Source organism: Epinephelus fuscoguttatus, linkage group LG21 (genome assembly GCF_011397635.1).
Source record: "Epinephelus fuscoguttatus linkage group LG21, E.fuscoguttatus.final_Chr_v1".
In the NCBI taxonomy this organism is placed as follows: Eukaryota; Metazoa; Chordata; class Actinopteri; order Perciformes; family Serranidae; genus Epinephelus; species Epinephelus fuscoguttatus.
Window position 1 is genome coordinate 7,183,039 of NC_064772.1, and position 21,055 is coordinate 7,204,093.

Below are 21,055 nucleotides of genomic sequence, written 5' to 3' on the forward strand. Positions count from 1 at the left end.
CATTTTAGCCCGTTTCGTGTCTCAATACTGAACCAATTTTAGAACGAGTTGTACCCATGAATCATACGCACACATACACATGGGGAAATAGGGCCCAGGTTGAAAAATACCGAAGTTATCCTTTAAGATCTACGACAAAAAAAAGAACTTAAATTTATGGAAATATGAAATTACTATTTTACACTGCATTTTGATGAGTGATTGTTTTCCCCATCTCAGTCCAAAACAACCCACTTTTTATTTATTTATTCACTTTGTTTTATTTAATGTCTTCTTTAATTAGAAATCAAACTAATTAAATTGATGTATTATGTTTATAATTAACCTGTATGTATCTGTGCACACATGTACTTTCCTTTTCCTTTCATAAACAATTATTTTTCATGTATGATCAGAAATATTTATGTATCCAACATATTGCAATTGCGCCGTAAACTGAGCATCTTTCAATTACAAATAGAAAACACCTACTTTATAACCATCAGTTGTTTTTTGTTGTTGTTGGTGGTGTTGGTTTTGCTTTCAAGGACTTTAAATTTTTCTCATAAAATCCAAAGACAGATATTTCAGCTCAAACATGTCTGTCTCAGACAAACAACTCAGACTTCATAGACATCTCGTTTTCATGACCACAGGTGAACTCATCTTCAGGACTACTGCTATACCAACGCAAACATAGCAACTCTGGTAATCTATTATTTTATCTGTCCACTAGGCCTACACAATAAATCGCTTTTTTAAATCGTCATCAATCTGTCAACTGATATGATAAACACATTAGGAAAGACTGCAATATTACATTTTGAATATTAACAACGTATTAAACAATATTCTGTCTGTAGGTGACATGCTGTTAACTCTCTGGCCAGGCCCTCGCCAACAGGTACTGTCTGATTAGTCAGAATCTGCATGCGTGCGATTGAGGTTTATTAGAGTGGTGCTGCTGTGCTCCTCTGTATGGTTGAAGGAGGAAAGTGTGACAAGATGAGGGCAAATGAAAATGCGAAGGCCACAGAAAAAATAGCACATCAGCCATTTGGCAATATTTTGGATAAAGGATCAACAAAATGGCATAAGCACAGGCACTGTGGAAGTCTTTGTCAAGAACAGAGTACACTTTAACAGCTGTCTATTTATCATATATCAAATATTGTTATCACAATATCAACATTGTTATCACATAATGCATATTTTCCTTGTATCCTGCAGCCCTACTGTCCACATGCATATATTTGGTCTATTTTTCCTGGTTTGGTGTCAGCCTCTTGGTTCTAAAGAAGGGACATCTAATGCTACAATAATACTTTAACAACAGTGCTCTGCCTGCTTTGTGTCAACAGTCTGTGTTTGTCTCTTTCTTGTTTCAACATGACAATCCACCCATGCACAAAGTCAGCTCCATAAAGAAATGGTTTCTAAATTTGGTAAGGAAGAACTTGACCTCAACCTGGTCACTAACGTAAGTGTTGAACCTTAGTGATGCTCTTACGTCTGAATGGGAGAAAATCCCTAGAGCAGGGTCAACATCAGGAGGAAAGACTTCTCACATACTGCCTACATACATTTGGCCATGTACTGTAGTTGGCAAATACTAATCAGCATTTCTCAATAGGCAGAGAAAAGAGAGTTTATGCAATCCCACCTGACATGCCAGCTCCTGTATTTCAGTGAAGGCTGGAGCAGCACAATAATGCCCAGGGTGTCACAATCACACCTTCCATTATGACATAAGGCTGCAGTTGTCCACATACTTTGACCACGAAGTGTACTTTTTTCTTTCATAATGTTTTCAGACTTCCATTTGTATTTTTCGGGCTGCAACTTACAATTATTGTCACTGTGGATTGATCTGTCAATTATTTTCTTAATTAATTGATTAGTTGTTTGGTCTATAAAATATCAGAAAAAGATGAAAAAATGTGGATCTGTGTTTCCCATAGCCCAATATGAAGTCATCAAATGTCTTGTTTTAGCCACAATCCAAACATACTCAGTTTATTGCGATAGAGGAGTAAAGAAACCAGAAAATATTCACATTTAAGAAGCTGGAATCAGAGAATTGTGAATTCCAATCAATTCTCAAATTAGCTGGCAATTAATTTGACAACTAATTGTTGCAGGACCTTTTTTAATAATATATTAAAGATTAAAGGCCAAATAGGCTTTAATTTATCTCCTGCAGGGTAGAGTAACAATCATGACCTTTGGCAAAGAGAGAAAATTGTAAGAGGCTTCTCCAACTTCTTCTACATTAGACTCTGACATTTTACGACTTGTTACTAATGGCATTTCAGCTGCAGTGTGTGTAGTTCCTGTTGGGTCTCCTTGTGGTTGTTTGTTGCTGTTTGTCATGGTATTTCACTGCTGTCAATATTGATTAAAAGCTGGACCTCTCCCACCGCGCCCACTGCCCCTTGAGCTCTGCTTCACCGTTGTGTGTGTGTGTGTGTGTGTGTTGGGTACAGGAGCAGACACACCCAAAAAGTCAATTAAGCACTCCCTGGCTGTGGACTGTGTTTGCTGGAAGAGCCATTACGTGAATATATAATCAAACACACACACACACACACACAGTATCCTACCTGTGCACAACAATGCCAGAGCCAAGCCCATGAGTCAGTCTCTACGAAAGTACAAAAGTGAGTCAACTTTTCCCTATTTAATTGATGACAAAAAAATACACACACAGACTGGAAAAGCAGGTCCTTCTAAAACACACGTAACTCTCTCTCACACACACACACACACACACACACACACACACACACACACACACGCCCATTCACTTAAATATACAAATTAAATAAGAGACACAAGAAACTAGAATTTCTGCCTCACAGTTGTATGCTTCTGCAATCCCGCCAAGTTCCTCTTACAGTTTACATCCATGTTTACATCAGCTCAGTGTCAAGATTAGTGTCACCAATTCAGTATCTGACCAAATGCCTCCCCTTCTGTTCCTGAGATATGATGCTGAGTAATGACCAGAAAAGTGTTTTATGTAGAACATTATGATGTCACAGTGAAGCTGACCTTTGATTTTCGGATATAAAACGGGATCACTTAAACATCATATCCTCTTGGACATTTGTGTGAAATGTAATTATTAGCGAATGAATTCCTGAGTCCAATCACTTCATTGATAAGTCCAAGTGGACGTTTGTGCCACATTTGAGGAAATATCATGCTCACTAGAATGAGACAGACACAAGGTCACACAGACATTAACCTTTGGCCACCTAATTCTAATCGCTTCATCCTTGATTCAAAGCGAACATTTGTGCCAAATTTGAAGAAATTCCCTTAACATGTTCTTGAAATATTGTGTTCACCAGAATAAGAAGGATGCAAGGTCACAGTGATCTTGGCCTTTCGCCTTTGACTATCTAAATCTAATCAGTTCATTGTTGAGCCCAAGTGGACATTTGTGCCAAATTTGAAAAAAAAAAAAAAATCCCTCAAGTTGTTCTTGGAATATCATGTTCATGACAATTAGACCGATGAGGTCACAATGACCTTGACCTTTGATCACCACAATCTAATCAGTTCATCGATGGGTCCGACTGGACATTTGAGATTCCCTCATGGCCTTCTTGGGATATCACATTCACAAGAATCGGACAGACAACCCAAAAACGTATTGCCTCTGGCTACAGCTATCACCAGTGCAGAGGCATAAAAAGATCTCTTACCTCAGACTTCCTCTCTGTCACATCACAGTGGTATTACAACAATGTCTACATGCCCCCAGAACCAGCTATGTTGTTACCTCACGAGTCTTGCAGCAGTAGAGCAGCAGCATTGCAACACACAACTACTTTAAAAGGCACTTTCATCAGTGTAATGTGCCATCACCCATGGATGTGAAAACTGAAGCACTCCCAAGGTGCACCTCAGGAAGAAACATTACCGAGCTTAAAATTAAACATTCAGCAGTTCAACTTAAGATTCTGTGGCACTTTCAGAAGTTTCAGCAACTATGGCAACATGTTTTGCTCAGAACTGTTAAATTACCTACGAGACTTGTTAAAGCAGCTATATTGATAATGTGATAATGTAAATACAATGTGAGGTGTGAAAGTAATGAACCTCCAGAGAACGATAAGCTGAATCTGAAGCTTCTCTCTGGCTTTCATTTCCAGAGAAAAAGCTGTAAAAGGCCACAGTATTCTACCTGCTCAGCAGTAAAGAGACACAGTTAGAGAGAAGCTGGTAAACACAGTGGAGCATTTAAAGAAACAGGTATTTCCAGGAGTTGGTGGAGGCCAAAAACAGAGCTAAAAGCAAGGGTGAAAGTGTACTGGCACGATTCGTTACTCCATACCACTAAAGATTCAGTGCTAGTGCGTGGTATTGGGAAGACGGGACAGTAGCTGCCTGTCTAATCCAGTTCAGTAGAGTTGGAAAGATATTCACAGATTTCAACTTCTCAAATAAATAACTCAAAACATTGCAAAACATTGTTAAAACACAAAGGAAGGCTCTTTCCAACTGTAGTGAGGCAGAAAATAAGATATATTTCATCAAAACGAGCCGTCCACCGACCTGGACAAATAACATTGCTCTCTATGTGTAGTCTGTTGTGAGACTAGAGCACAGGAACCATGTACAAAGTGCAACACCAGAGAGAGATAATACAATAATATTCATCAATTTTACTCCTTTACAGTGTAGTATATGTGATGATATGTTAATGCAGTCTTGAAAACTTTCATGGAAATTTACCGTGGGGGTAAATACTTGAAAATCAGCAGCTACTCCTACTGCACAACTCCACTGACATTAGGGCTGCAACGGTATATGCGGTAGACGGTAGAAATGATATAAATTTGGCCCACAGTAGAGATTTGTGCTCTACCGTCCTATCGTCGATGACGTCATCGCACCTGCCTCAGTGTGAAAATGGCTGAAAGCACAGAGACAGCGGAGCAAGAGGAGCTGGTTCACGTCCATGATTTAGCGTAGCAGGTGCAACATGTGTTGCTGGAGAACTTGTGAGTGAGTGAGTTAATGTCTTATGAACAGCCCCGGACTTCTCAGACTCTTTTAGCGACTCACCGCTCAGAGGGAACTCATTCAGTGTCTCCTCTGGCAGCAGCACAGCGTCTCTCCCTCTCCTCTCTCGCCGTGCGCACACGGGAGTTGGTTTTCGGCAAGAGAGTTTGTCATAAACCTTTGGTAATGTAAACCTATGTGACGCTAGGGGCTCCACAAAAAACTCCATATGTGAATGTGTGATAGTTGTGGTATCATAACAGCCTGTCACAGGTTACAGCGTGATGATTAGAGGAGAAATGTCACAGCATAAAGGTCCAGGTGGAAAAAACAACTCAATCATTTTTTTTTATCAATTTAGCTTTGCTAAGGGACTACAAAACCCATTCAGAAACACTTCTATTATAACTTTTACACTTAAATTTATACCGCGATATATACCGTTACCGTGAAGGGATTCGATTTATACCATGATATGAATTTTAGGTCATACCGCCCAGCCCTAACTGACATCCCTTTATTGTAGGTGGCAGCCAAAAGCAAGAAAAGCTTCATTCCTGAGCTGCCAATGTGAGGAAATCATGCAAGTCTGCATCTGCTTGTCTGGCAGTCATTATGGTTTCACCAACCAATAAGACTGTATCTGGTAAAACTAATATTTGTTTAATCTCATTATCTGGAGATTAACACACATGCAAATAACCCTGATGACTGCTTCAGCACTTGCTTCAGATTCACTGCTGACTTGCTGTCTGGAAATTGCGTAAAAAAGAACAGATCACTACTCACAAGCAAGTCCAACCATACTAACATGGCTACTTTTCTTTTCCTCACACTGTCAAACGATTTTGCCCTCTCATTTTGTACATTCAAAGATATACTATGCAGGATTTTCTGGAGAAACACAATGTATAGACTGATACAGAAGTAATCCCTCTAAATCATCACTAATGACACTCTGTCAGTGTGTGGTGGTGTATTTATCTGCAGAAACTCTGCCCGTTGCATAAATTTTCCTTCTTCTTTTCATTTTCTGTGTTTGGGACGTTTAAGGGCATGTCCCCCATCATCACTCAGGTGAGATTGAGGCTTTATGAAAAGTAGAGAACACGGGCCAGACCTAAGCAGCAGGCATCCAAGAGACACAGCCCCGTAAAAATGCAAATTAAGCAACAAATGTGAATCTCACTTGCAATCGTGTTCACAAACAGTAACCAACAATCCTGCATTGTATACCCTTGGAGGAACAGCGTGTATGATTTAGGGTGTTTAGTGGCGTCTAGCTGTGAGGGCTCCATATTGCAACCAGCTGAAAATTCTCCCAGTTAGAATTCCTTAACTGTTCATTATTCAGGAGGTTTTTACCAGGAGTGGAACTATCTGCAGAGGTCTGTTCCTCTACAAAACAAACAGACCAGGTCATTAAAACTGGTATGAAGTATGTATGAAGACATTAGGGTATAGTAGAGGCGAGCCACCTCTCCTAAAACAAGCACCACCTCCTCTAACATCATTATCATTAACCTGAAAAAAATGAAAAAGTCCTATGTAATAAATGTGACTATTATTTAGGCTGTCATCAACAGACTACATCTATCATGACTCATGAGACAAGATGTGACATGATGTGAGTGATTTCCACATCAGTTAAAAAATGTCATAACAACAATAAAGCTCAAAAATAGTTTACATTTTCTGGGGAAAACCCTGGATGACATATTGAAGCTTGGTGGCTTTAAAGTTAAATAACTTTAGGTAAAGTGGAGTTGCAGCGGTATACCTTTAAACCATATATGGTGGTGTGAAAATTGATGGTTATCATCTTGTGTACATTTGTTTTTCTATGGTACTGAGAAAAAAAATGTTACCGCACAGAGAATCTCACCCTACCCCTTCCTCTGCCACTGCCTGTCAGACCTTGTACATAAACTTCCACTAAAAATGGTTTTAAGTTTCTATTAAAAGAAATCATTTGTTCAACGAAAACTCTTCTGTTTTCCATCCTTCAGGGGTCACTGTAACTGATAATAGTAATAATAACTGGGTAGAATCATATAATGTGATACTGTGAAACTGTGATATTTTTCTGAGATGGTTATTTTACCATGAAAATCTCATGCTGTTGCAGCCTTACAGCGAAGACAAAATAATTGAAACTTACACATCATCCCCTAAGTAACAAGAAAGAGTTGCAAGGAACTAAATCTCAGTCTGAAATGTTCATACAGTAACTAGTGCACCATTTTTTATTCTAATGTCCAAAGTGTTTTTGTGTCCGTAGGTACACACAGCTTAAACTGATGCGGTCTAATAAAACACATGTATTAAATCCTCCTCCGTCCATGCCTTTCTCTCAATAACTGTAGATTTAAATGTTGAGGGCACTTCCCAGTATATAATGTACAATTTCACATCCCACAAAGCAGTGGTTGTCCTGGGATGTCTGTTAGTGGTGACCCAAAGTGGTGATGAATCATAAGTGTCAGACATCTCAATGCACTTCTGACTGTAGAGTGATCTGTATCAGCTAAGTGAGGGAGGAAACATTTAAGACAACTCTGTGTGAGAAAAACAGATGAACTGATAACCTGACTGGAGAGTGCCTGGATAGAAATGTACAATAACAACCAATAATATAAATACTACAAGCTCTCACACGTGGGTGTGATAAGGTGGTGTTCGTGGTGCTGGTGGAGGGGGTATAAACTGTGTGATGAACTGACTGATTTCGAGGAAGTGGTTTTGTTTGCAATCTATCGAGGAGCTAAAATAAGGAAGAAGCGATTGGGGGCAGGACAGCAGAGTGACACCCTCCTCCAGTTCAGGTCTTACCCGTCTTGGTCCTCCTCCGGGAGTTTGCCTCCGGGCCAGGGTTTGTCTCCGTGGATTTAATTCACACGAGACTCAACATCACCCGCTCCCCCACTCCCCCACACTGTAACGCATGGCTGATATGTAGCCACTGCAATCCAGCACACACACTAACACCAGGATGCTCCTCTGGACCACTGCAGAGGACGGATGCCTTCACATGCCAAAAAGACCCCCACATAAACAGCGCGTCGCCACCGCTGTCTCCCATCACCTCATCGCTACACGTTAACTTTACGCGCAAAGACAATTTACCACTAATTGCGCATTTACGCACCTGCGCTGCCATGACACGAGCAAACTTCACCAAAAACTGAACGGGTTATATCTCCGAACACACACACACAGACACACATGATGATACCGTGGGAATAATCGCGCTGATAAACATGAAATGACGTCTGGATATTTTCCTTACCTCCTGTTGTGAACTGAAGCGACAGCAGCTGCTGGTTGAAATGTGCAAGGGAGCTGTGAACCGGTGACCAAATACAACAGATCTGTGAGCAAGGCTACAATGACTACCAACAGAACTTCCCGTGTCTCTACTTTCAAAATAAAACTCCCTTTTAGTGTCCTGACATTTTAAACGTATTTACAGAATGTTACATGCTCTGCACACGTAATACTCTGTAAATAGTAACAGGAAATATTTACTATCTCAACTGCAGTGGTGGAAAATAACAAAGTGCATTTACTTAAGTACTTTAAAGGTCCTGTGTGTAGGGTTTAGGGGGATATACTAGCAGAAATGTACTGAAATAAGTAGGCTATGTTTTCTTTAGTGAATAATCACAGGAAAACAAGAATCACTGTGTTTTTGTTACCTTGTTCTTCCTCCACTTCTCATGTGTTGTCCTTCTTGAGGTTTCTCTCCTATTTATTGATTGACTGTTAAGTATTATCTAAATAGAGAACCAAAGGACAGTAGATGTCATATTGCTTGGCTATTAGTTTGTTTGTTTGTTTGTTTTTGCCCTAGGGCCCCTTACAGGTTAATACAGCCATGGATCTTGTTGTAAGTTTCATGGCTGTGATACCTGTCACATCACCAGGTCACCTCCAAACTGAGGTCAACTGTTTATGATCTGCCTTAATTACAAATCCAAATAACTTTGCCCTCATTTTCTTAACAACTCGTAGAAAGCTTTATGAAAAATATTTAATTAAATGTACCTTCACAAAGGCTCAAGACCCCACTCTGAATATCACCCACTTGCATTTTCAGTATACTTCAGAAATTATGTGTTTGTTTTAATGTCTGTTAACTATAATAATACAAACAAAGAAACAAAAACAAAATGATTAGAAAGATTAAGAATGAAAATAATTACAAATATATTTGAATTTTATGGAATTAGCAGGTTTATTTTGAAGGGTCAATCGCCTAACTTCCGGATGCACTCGCTTTCTTTCTCTAACTTGCTGCAGCTGATTCCAACCAGTGGCTTCCTTGGTTAAACCCCGCCTGAAAACCTCTGTTGCTTCTTCACATAAGAGGAAACAGAGTTCACCTGTAATATGTTTACAAAGGTGTCATGCCTTTATAACCGCAGAGTCACAGGGGTACCACAGAGGTATCACAGGAGATGTCAGGAAACACTGTCAACTTACTGACAAACTTTAAATCCCAGCAGGAATATTAAAGGAATATTCCAATGATTTATGGTTACATTTTTGATCTCAACAGCCTATGGGTTCATGCACGTACACACAGTCAGACACACACACAAGCCTTCCTTTCTCTGCAGAGCTGATGTCTGCAATCAGCTGAAACACATAATCAATGTGTCAGGAGCTCTGTGTTTATGTGGGAGAGAGGGAGGAGGTAAGAGAGACAGAAAGTGTGAGAAGGAGGAAGAAAGAGGAAAGAGAGAGAGAGGCAGAAAGGCACTTCCTGGCTTCTGAGTTACTCCAAAAACCTCAGTTACATCCTTTGTAATGTGGGAGTTTTGCCAACCTCTCACTCTGTCACAGGAATCAGATGTTGTACAGCTAGCTTCCAGGGTGATAATCAGCAGCTCTATCAACTTGCATTTTTAAATGTCGGCCTCTCCTCCAGTGTATCATATCCTGTGGTTGACTGCAGAGGGAAACAGAGCTAAAAAAAAATGGTGCCTTTTGTTGACTAGTTGGAAGAAAATGTTTGCAGATTCCTGAGTGGTTTCCAAATTGTGGGTATGTGAGCCATTATTGCATGGGGAGATATAGAGTGAACGAATTAAAGTTTAATAGACCTTTGTCAGACACAACTAATAACATTTCCTGGGTAATATTTTGCACACTTTTCTTTCATTCATTGTAACTGCTATCCTGTTAAGGGTCATGGGGGTGTCTGATACTGGTAAATGCTGGACAGATCGCTACCATTCATGCTCTCACTTAGACCTATACGGGCAATTTAGGATCGCCATTTAACCTAACCTGCATGTGTTTGGACTGTGGGAGGAGACGGGGAGAACATACACCCTCAACACAAAAGGGCCCCAGCCAGCTGGGGGATTCAAACCCAGAACCCTCTTGATGTGAGGTGACAGTGCTAACCACTGTACCACTGTACTGTGCCACCCAGATACTTTTCTTGTATTTTTTCATATTCCCATTGGAATTTTGCTATTTTATATCATGTCTCTCGACCTTTCCACTGTGTTATCCATCTGCAGAAGAAGATCATGTGATATGTCGAGAACATTTACTCAAGTACTGTACTTCAGTACAATTCTAGACATACTTGTACTTTACAAGTGTACTTTACATAAAAAACATCTAACATATGATACATAACATAATGCAGTATTATACGACTAATCTACCCAATGATATAAAACGTATCTAAAAACTGGGTCCGCACTGATGAACACTAAAATGCTCTTACATGTATTTGTTAGTAATAACAGAGTGTTAAAGTGATAACACTTTGAAAGAAACCATACAGCATCCAGTCTCCAGAAGAAAATGTTGGCAGTGTATGTTTCTGCAAACCACGAATACGTTACATTTGCATGTTTCATACCTATCATATCAACTTTTCTAAAGGGACATAGTATACAAGCTAATTTTGTCATTAGGAGGTGGAGGAGATGGCGGATGGTGTGACACCTAGGCAAGACACATGACCACTGCAGACCACTCTTTGAGACCAAAAAAACGAAACTGGCTGTGTTTTAGTGAGTCATCATTGTGTTTGTAGCGGCATTTTAGCCACCAAACATGGACCTGTCACTACTTTTCTGGTGGGAATAGTGCCACAGGTAGCGGTTGTTTTTTAACCATAGACTGTAAAAACAATGGAGGTAGCTACCACGAAGTCACCCATTGGTTTGTGGACTCCCATTCTGAAACTTCGAATTCAGCATTTCAGCCATCGCCATTTTAGTTTTTTGGAGCCAGAAGTGACCATATTTGGGCGAGAGGCTGGAGCTGTGGAGAAGCGAGGGGTGGATCTGACTGAGAAGCTGACACTATCGGCAGACAGCCTGTCACTCAAATGGCCCACCCTTCATTATTCAGAACTGTTAGCCTGATAAATGTTAGTCTCTATATACAGACTCTACAGTCAGTGAATGTAGAGTCTGTAGGCAAACCCCAGAGATCTTGCCTCCGGAAGAAGAGCGGAAGAGCCCTGGTTTCCGTTTGTAGGCTGTTTGTAGTCCGCGTGATACTGACCAATGACGTTTGAGCCAGCTGCAGTTGTTGCCAGGTTAAACGGTCCGTGCGGTGAACTAACGAGGCGGAACATAATTGGCGTCACTGCAAACTCTGAATCCATCGCAATGGTTCAGCATATTTACTTATATATAAACAAAAGTCAGAAACAGAAATTCGCCTCCTCCACCCAAATCAAACCGGAATGCCAAAAAATTGGGGATCTGCCCCCAGAGGCTGTATCGCCATCTGCCGGAAGTCAGACGCTGAATACAGCCAATGGGTTCCAAGAATGGATAAATGTTAAGGGGTTAAATAATATTTAAAAGAATATTAAGATTAAAAAAATGTACCAAGCTGTAAAAATGTTTATTTCTGCTGTTAATTTAAGTAAGGCATTTTAACATGGGGGTCTATGGGGATTGACCCGCTCTTGGAGCCAACCTCCAGTGGCCATTAGAGGAACTGCAGTTTTTGGCACTACAGCATTGGCTTCATTTTTTTAGCCTCAGAGGTTGCCACTGTAAATTAAATGACAACCACTGACTAAGTGGCCACGAAGGTTTTTGCTTGCTTTTAAAGAGACAAAAATGCTTTTTTTTTGTCATGAAAAGTGATTGTTGAACTGAGACACTGCTGCTTTCCTGCTGGGGTTGTGCCACCCAAACCACGTATTTTAAGCCAAATCATGACTTTTCCTAACCAAGCGGTTTTGTGCCTAAACCTAAACACATTTTAAAGGTATAGTGCGTAACTTCTACAGGTCCGTAAATGTCCGTTTCACCCAAGCCACTACTAAAGGAGATGACACAATGCTGATTAAGCCAATCGGCTCCTCTAACATCTCGCGGTATTTTTCAATATATATCATTTTTAGTATGCGTGTAGACCGGCGACATTCCTGCGCTGGCACACAGGAAATGCTTCCTCACAACAAGAAGGGAGGGGGAGGACGAGCGGAGAGTGTCACAGCAAGAGGTAGAGCGCAGGTAAAAAGAGAAAGCAACAAAGAAGCGGCCGAGACACGGTTCAGAAGTGGATCCTACCACAAAGAAAAAGCCTGGACGTTCGGCTGAAAGTCTGTTAGCAAAGAAGGAAAGTGACCGACGGAGAAGGCAAACAAGGATTTGTATTGGCATCGCTTTTCCTTCCCTAAAGGAAGAAATTGGGCTGAGGGCAGACACGGATGTTGCCTTGCTGCTGTTTGATAAGTAAGTGACTTGGTTTATAATTATATTATGAGTAGTATGTGTTGCTGTTACATGTGCTGGACCTAGGACTTTATTATTTCCTTGGAAATGGTGCTATGAACGTAATGTAATGTTAGCAGCCTGGTGTTCGCCACGGTGTGTAGCGTTGTGTGCACGGTGTGTAGCGAGTGTTACTCTGTGTACACGGTGTGTGGCGACTGGCCAGTGTTACTCTGTGTACATGGTGTGAAGTGAGTGTTACTCTGTGTACACGGTGTGTGGCGACTGGCCAGTGTTACTCTGTGTACATGGTGTGAAGTGAGTGTTACTCTGTGTACACGGTGTGTGGCGAGTGTTACTCCGTGTACATGGAAGTGCTGCCGGCTTATTAGTTGTAATAACAATATCCACTGGGAGGCGACAGAAGTTACGCACTATAGCTTTAACCACAGCATTTTTGATTCATGGAGTTTCAACATATCTACTACACAATAATTTGCAAATTTAACATTTGGTTTGCAGAAATGTATGATGCCCTTATTGTTTCTGGCGACTGGAATGAGGCATCATGAATACTTTTACTTGTAACACTTACAGTATTTGCTGATAATGCTTCTGTACTTTTGCCCAACAAGTAACATTTTGAATGCAGGACCTTTATTTGTAAATGAATTATTTTAGAGGGAGGTATTTCTACTTTTACTTTAAGTAAAGGATCTAAGTAGCCTACTTCATCCACCACTGGTCTGGTAATATAAACAGATATAAGTTTATACTGGCTGGTGATTATTATTCTTCTTATCCATAAAAGCTGCATGCAGAACTCACAACCTCATTTTGTGTGAGATGTAGGTTTGTGCAAAGAAACAGACAGGTGGATAGACGGACAGATCTGCCTCTCTGAGCCACATCAGCAGCCTCCTCTTGCTGTTATCACTTTGGAGAGGCTGTTAAACCTCTCTGTTATCGCTTGTTCAAACACACACGCACTCTTCAGTCTTTATAACCACACACATAAACTCACACTCAGTCCCATGCGACCCCTGAAGGCATCTGCATGACTGCACAAAACTCATTATGTACATATCCTCCCACACACACACACACACAGAGCAGCAGAGACAGAGACGTCAAAGTGAATTAAGCAACATTGATAAATGAGCAGTAATGCCTCCTCCCCTCAGTTAATAGAAAATAATCATGAAGAACCTGTGATGTGTTATTAGGCTGATCCTGAACCAGCTGCTTAATTTTTTGTCACTCTAATCTCATTTAATGGTCCTCAGATTCCCATTTGCATTTCAGCTGCTCAGAGCAGAAACGTGGCAGCTGCAGTCACTGATAACATGTTCATGACAAAATAATGTAAACGCACTTTTAATACTGGTGATACGTTGTCTTCTCTGGTATTAAAATGTCACCTAGTACATTCATTCAAGTACTGAAATGAAGAATACATTTAAGGTACTTGTACTTTACTTGAGTTTTTCCATTTCTACTTATTATTATAGAGTAATTTTTGCTGTTTAGTTGGATGATGATAACACTACTCTGAGCATGTCACATAAAACACTCTAAAGTGATGCCAGACTGTTTCTGCTACTGGAGTAAAGGATGGAAAAGTAGTTAATGACTAATGAGGTCGATCTAACCGAAATGTTGCATTCATAATAACGGCAGTCAATTAACAGTGTGTGCATTATTTTACTAATAAAATATTATCTTTTTTTCCCTAGTTCTCATCATGTAGGTGTCTCACATCATCACTGCAGACTAAAATAAACTTCACATAATTTCAAATACTGCAGAAACAGGTGTTCAGTGTTGTGAATGATCTCTCCATTTGGTAGAAGCTCTGTTTTGAAATTAGAGGAAATAGAGCCCTGGAACAATTATCTTATTCTACTGATCTATAACAGCATATAGGCTCCTCTCTTTTACCTAAGACTCCAGCCTTTAGTCCATGGATTCTTTTTTCTTCAGTGATCTGATTGGTCAGAGGTCGGGGTGTGGACAGGCCATGATCCGATACCCTGAAGTTAACCTGCTTCGGAGCAGGTTAACTGTTCAGCATAATTTGCCATGGTGATTTATCCCGGTAAAAAGAGAACCAGCTTAATGGTACTGAAAACTGAGAGTTAACCCTGAAGTTACCTTGCTAATTTCAAATCCTGCTTCGTAATACAGGCCCTAGCTTGTGCTTGCTTTTTGGGTCCTAAATTGAACTGCCATAACAAAAAGTGACTCAAATGTTGCTGGTAAATGCAGAGATGTGTCAGTGAAGAACACCCAACTTTGGTAAAAAAAAATTAACCAGGTTTACAGTCACATAGGCCCATAGCTCAGTGATACCTGCATGTAATTTAAGTCTTGGACGATTGTGAAGTTTTGGATAGTGTTTTCAATGCTAGATTTTCCGTTTACATATTACAGATTGTCGTTTACATCCCGCACCACTGACATGTTACTGTCTTGTAGTCACAAACACTTTTGCTACCGTTTCATCTCATATGATATGAAGCAGCCTGCTTCATTCATGGTTCTGACGATGTCTCTCATTATTAACACCCCCGCTTCTTTCACATGACCATGCTCGTGGCTGGCATAGGAAAACCCAGAGTTGGCTGACCTAGTTGACAAACCAGCTTTGTCGTACCGGTTATCCAGATGGCCAATGTTAGGGTTAGTCAAACCAGATAAAGAGAAGATATCCTGGGTAAGTTGAACTGGCTTCATAGTACAGGCCTCTGGACACAGAGAAAGGTTTAGGACAGTTTATTGTGAAATGTCATGGTCAGTGGTATGTGAGGATTCTTAAAATAACATCTGTACAGATGTGAAGCCCTAACTTTATCTGACTTATCTTTAATGAAAGCTATTTTCTTGTATTTTTTTCTCTCTGAAAATATTAACCGTATAGTCAAACACAATTCATTTAGCCTCTGTAGTTGAGGGGACAGGTGTGCTCCACAGGAGCAAACTGATATGATGCTGATTTACATCAGAATTCATGTAAAATGCAGGTTAAACCATGAACATAAATTACAGATCACCTGTAAAATACTTTGATAAACTAATCTGTCATAATTAAAACAACTGAAGACTGAGAACAAACGTCTGATAATATCTTAATAAATCAACACCATATCGGACAGGATGTGAGTGTTTCTGTGACTTCCTGTACAGACAGAAGGCTGCTGGAAACTATCAGGAAACTGTTTGACTTCACAACAGTTTGTTGTCACCTCCTCCTGCTGCAGCTGCCGGCTCTCATCCACTTTCCAGGCGAGGCGCAGTTCATCTCAAACGAGCCTACTAGGGAGGGGAAACAACAGGAAACACAGGGAAAGGAAGAGGCAAAGCCAAAACTCCACCAGATTTGGTGTTTAAAAACTCTATTGGATCAGCTGGAAAATGCATCATCACAAAGATAAAGGCAGGGCTTTTTTTTTTTTTTTTTTTACTTTTTAGAGATACATGGTTCTTACAGGTATACAACAGTATATAAAGGAGTTAGAATGAGCACAACCTGAAACATCTACAGCAATAAAATGCAACATACACATTAAAGGCTGTGTATGTAACTTGTAAATCTTTGTTTTTGGTGACCTCTCTTTCTGAGGCCATGAACTGAACTGTAGTCCTTCAACTGTAGTCGTCCTATTGTTCCAGTGTGTGCACTCCATAGCCGTGAGCTACATAAAAACGTGCAAGACCTGCAGATCTGTCTCTGTTTACATGTACAGAACTATACAGTGTTAAAACACAGCTGCATTTATTGTTTGTTATTGCAGGTCATACTTGAAACGCTCTGAGATCAATAATATGATCAGGGCTACATCTTTTTCATCTCTGTCTCACTTCTTGAGTCCTCCCCTCCAGGCAAATTGATGGAGCCAAATGGGAAGTCTCAGTTTCTAATGTTCACAAAAGGCCGTGATCTCTCTTACACTCTACCTTCTCCAGAGACACACAGCTCACTGGCTTGGCAGTGTTGTCTCTCGCTCTCTGATACTGACTCACTCTTTCAAAGAGAAGCCTTGTTACTAAAATAACTTTGTAAAGAGTGTTTACTGGGAAGAAAAGTGAGGCCTCTTCTAGGAACATTTTTTGTGACAGATTATACAAAATCATTCAGAAATGTTATCCATTTAAACACTAGCTCAGAAAATACTTTTTTTTTTTTTTTTTTAAATATAATAAATATGTTAAACACTGAATCTCTTGTTTCAAAATGGATGTAACAGCTTTGTTTAACTTATGTGCACATGATTGAGGATAGCCATTTGGCACTAATCTCCACAGGATGCCTCACTTGTTACATCTCAGTGAGAGTCCTGCCCATGGACCCAGTTTTCAAACTTGACTGGGCACTAGTCTCACAGTGATATGTGACCCCATGATGTCATCAGGCCAACAAACCTCGGCTTCTTGGTTTGGTATCTGGCTCTTACCCTTGGACTTCTGAAAAAGCAGGATGTCAAGCAGGAGGACCTGCTACACCCTCACAGCAGGAGCTGCAGCTTTGCTTTCAATGTGGCCTGCTGACAGCCAACACATTCACACTCCGACCTCATCGCATATCAATGTTTGGCCGTGGACTTTCCAAGTCCATGTATAACATGCAAGGTAGCTTGGGTATGTTGGACGCCATGTCAACTTCTGCCGGTTACATGCATTGTCTGTTTTCAAAATACACTTCCATTTTACAGAAAATGTACAGTTTAAATACAGTCTCTTTAAAAAAAAAAAACATACTACATCCGTAACAACACCTCAAAGTGACAACACTTGCACAACGCTGGTTGGGTTTGGGCAATGCTTTTCATTGAGTTATTGTTGTGATTGTTTGTAGTTAGGTCACTGGTTAGATGGCTTCATCAAAGCTAAGTTGATGTCAGTTTGCTAATTCTTTACACAGACAGAGTCTTGCATGGAACTAAACATCCTCTGTACTAACCCAGACCCTTTGCAACACAAATCACATACGCATACTCACAAAAACTGGCTTTCAACATGACTTCTCTTTAAGAGGAAACTTAAAGTTCCCGCTTTTTTTTCTTTGTTCCATTGTTTGATTGACCACATGGTCAGGTAGACTCATCCCTGACCTCTGAGGTCATTCTTGGTTCTACAGTCCTTGATCAGGACAATCCATTTGTAGTTTCCTATTATCAGCCATGCTGTTTGAAGGCCAGGCAGCTTTAGTTACACACACACACACACACACACACACACACACACACACACACACACACACACACACACACACACACACACACACACATACACACACACACACACCTTTTTGCCACTCTCTCTCTCACACACACACACACCCACACACATATGCACACCCATGCTTGTATATACTTAGAATGTGTGTGTTTTGTTTTGCTTTGCTTTCTTTGTGAAGAAATGCTTTTGGAATCATGCCTGCTGTCTGTTGAATATCGCACAACAGTTAATGAATTGTCAGCCACTGCTATGTCAACTCCAAAATCCTTTAACCTTTACTATTAATGCCATAATTTTGGTTATAGATATTAATTTAATTATCAATCAGAGTTCCAAATTGATAGTTTAGTATGTTTTATGAGAATGGTATCATTAACTGGCTGACATTTTTTCCCATTTTGGGAATGGTGCCCCACGAGGTGATTTAATGTCAATTGATTCACATAATAAACAATTATTAATAATAATAATTAATTATTTCTGGCAGCCATTTCGATACCTTGAACCATGAGTTCCTAACAATTTGTGACCTGTTACGAGGTCTGGTCTCAACATATTGGATGACAAGAGAGTTGCAACCCTGCAAAAGTAAAGTTACTAAAAGCTTTGAATGAGCTGACTGGGTTCTGGAGGTGTGGTTACAGCAGTTGTGCAGGGTGGGCTGTGGTAGTGGGGCCCATTGTGATCTTTTTATGGGGCCCTGAATCTCTGGTGGCACCCCTGGTTGTCATTACAATCATTTCTTCCCAGTGCAGAAGAATTTGGACAAGAAATCCAGCTGCTGGATAACGTGTTGCTGCTGCTCTTGTTCTGTATCAGAGGTGAGAGCAGGAGAGAAGCATTACTAACTGCCATCATGAGCTCAAACAGCTCCCTGGATGTCAGTTAGCTCCTGATAAATGCCACACTGATTCCCCTGCTTCTGCCCCCGCTGCTGCACACTAATGAGACTCATTTATAAAGAGTAAGGATCTTGAGCTTACATTATGAAGGTTTTAATGATTTTATTTTGAGGCAACAAAACAAGGAAAACACCGGAAACTATGACTCAAATGTCATTAAACATAACGGTTGATGATGGTTGCTTGAGAGCAGGATAATAACAGGAGAGAGCCTCTTGGCAGAAAAATAAAACGAGATAAAGAGATACAGAGAGGCTGAAGGTGTATTTTCATACAATATTTAGCTCACTTATCTCCCCATTAAACTCCACCTGCTGTGGTTTAAATCACCCTAACTGCTGTGAGAGTGCTGAGCACCACAGAGGAGGAATTTACTGTAATATGCTGTGAGGATCATAGATCAGATTAATCCTGTAGATAGATAGAAAAATACTGTTTATCACAGTATTTTCCAGCAGTGGAAGATCTTTTATTTATAACTAAAAGTAGCAATACTACAGTGTACAAATCTACTAAAAGCACCAAACGTAAAAGTACTCATTATGCAGAATGGTTATTTCAGAACAATATAGACCTATATTATATTATTAGATTAGTACTAGTTATGCATTCATGTGATAATCACCTTAATGTTGCAACTGGTAAAGGGGGAGCTATTTTTAATAACGTATATACAGCTTGCTATCTGTAATAATTTATTATGTTTTGTATTAATTATATAAATCCGTGAAGTAAGTTATGTTGGGAAATAAATGTAGTTGAGTTAAAAAATACAATATTATCTTAAAGTTGCATAAAATGGAAATACTAAAATAAGTGAAAATACTAAAAATAAGTGAGCAGATTTGTTAGATAGCGTAAAGAAGCTCGCCTTATTTTTAATGTAGAGAAACTAAGGAGCATATTGTGGATTTAGGAAGGAAAAAAGCTGAGGGTATCCCTGTTCTGAGTACAGGACAAGAGGTTGAGGTGGTCCCCTTGAACAAACACCTCAGTGTTCATGTGAATAACAAGCTGGATTGGATGGAGAACATTTAAAAGGGTCCAGTCCAGATTGTTCTTTAGGTCATTTGATGTCTGCACACATCTCTTACATGTTTTTATCAAGATATTTTAGCAAGTGTTGTTATCAGTGCTGTTGTTTGTTGGGGTATCAGCGATAGGAACAGGATCAATAGGTTGATCAAGAAGGCAATTATTGGCCTGACCCCAGAATTGCTGGAGACCATTAACAGAGCAGAGAACCAGAGGAAAGCTCAGGTGTGTTCTGTCACAAGACGACCATCCCTTGTACAACATCTTCCAGAGGAGCAGCAGGAGCAACTGGCTCCTATTGCCTAATGCTTCACTGAAAGGTTCAGAACTTCATGTGTTCCTGCAGCAGTTTTAATGAACAGTGTTGATGCATTGCCTTTTTTTAACCATCTATTCATTCAGTGTATGTAGAATGTATTTATGCTGTTATTGTCTGCATACAGTTTGTACTTTTGTGTTTCTGTGATCCTCTCCTTAACTTATTGACTGTATTGTTTTTTTTCTGACCCTCTTATTGTTGTTGCAGTGGATCAATGTACTTACATTCAATGCCTCTGCCTGGTGTGACATAGTGTGTGGATTGTGTCTATGTCTTTGTTTACACACTGTGTATGTCTTTTTGTTTATGGTGGCAAAACAGTTTTCCCATAGGGGATTAATAAAGTGAATCCTATCCTATCCTATCCTATATGAGCAAGCTATGAATACTTAAAATTGTACTTAATACAGCATTTGAGTGAATGCACTTAATTACCTCAGCATAGGAACGTGAGGAGGTTTGGAGTCAGTGTCCTGAATCTTAACTCAATTAAACACTTTAACCCAGTCTATTTAGGGAAAAAACAAAACATTCACACAGGAAATAAAGCACCATTTCACCTAGTTGAAAGTCTGAAGTTTGATGCAAATTTGACCAAAGAAGGCATCTCAGATGGTTTGGTGTGTGTTTGGTGCTTTAACCACTGGAGGTCAGCAAAAAACAACATTTTTCTGCCGACATTAAGTTCTTCTTTGAAATTCAATTCAAAATTCAAAATTTTGTTTAAGCTCATGAGTTTTGAGATTTCTTCTAGTTGCAACATGACTTTAGTGAACTCATCCAGTCTTGAAAATAAAAGTCCAAAGTACAGAATATCACAATAAACTCCTTTTCTTTATTCCTCAGAATCCAAGCTGCAT

General features: G+C 39.9%; 1 protein-coding gene across 1 annotated transcript in view; it reads right to left on the reverse strand.

The window, feature by feature from the left end:
- Nucleotides 1-8,371, reverse strand: part of pld1b (phospholipase D1b) — a 74,870-nt gene extending 66,499 nt beyond the window's left edge. The window contains exon 1 of the mRNA XM_049565979.1: nt 8,285-8,371. The gene's annotated coding sequence lies outside the window, so the exon portion shown is untranslated. The remainder of the gene's footprint in view (nt 1-8,284) is intronic.
- Nucleotides 8,372-21,055: the final 12,684 nt, after the last annotated feature.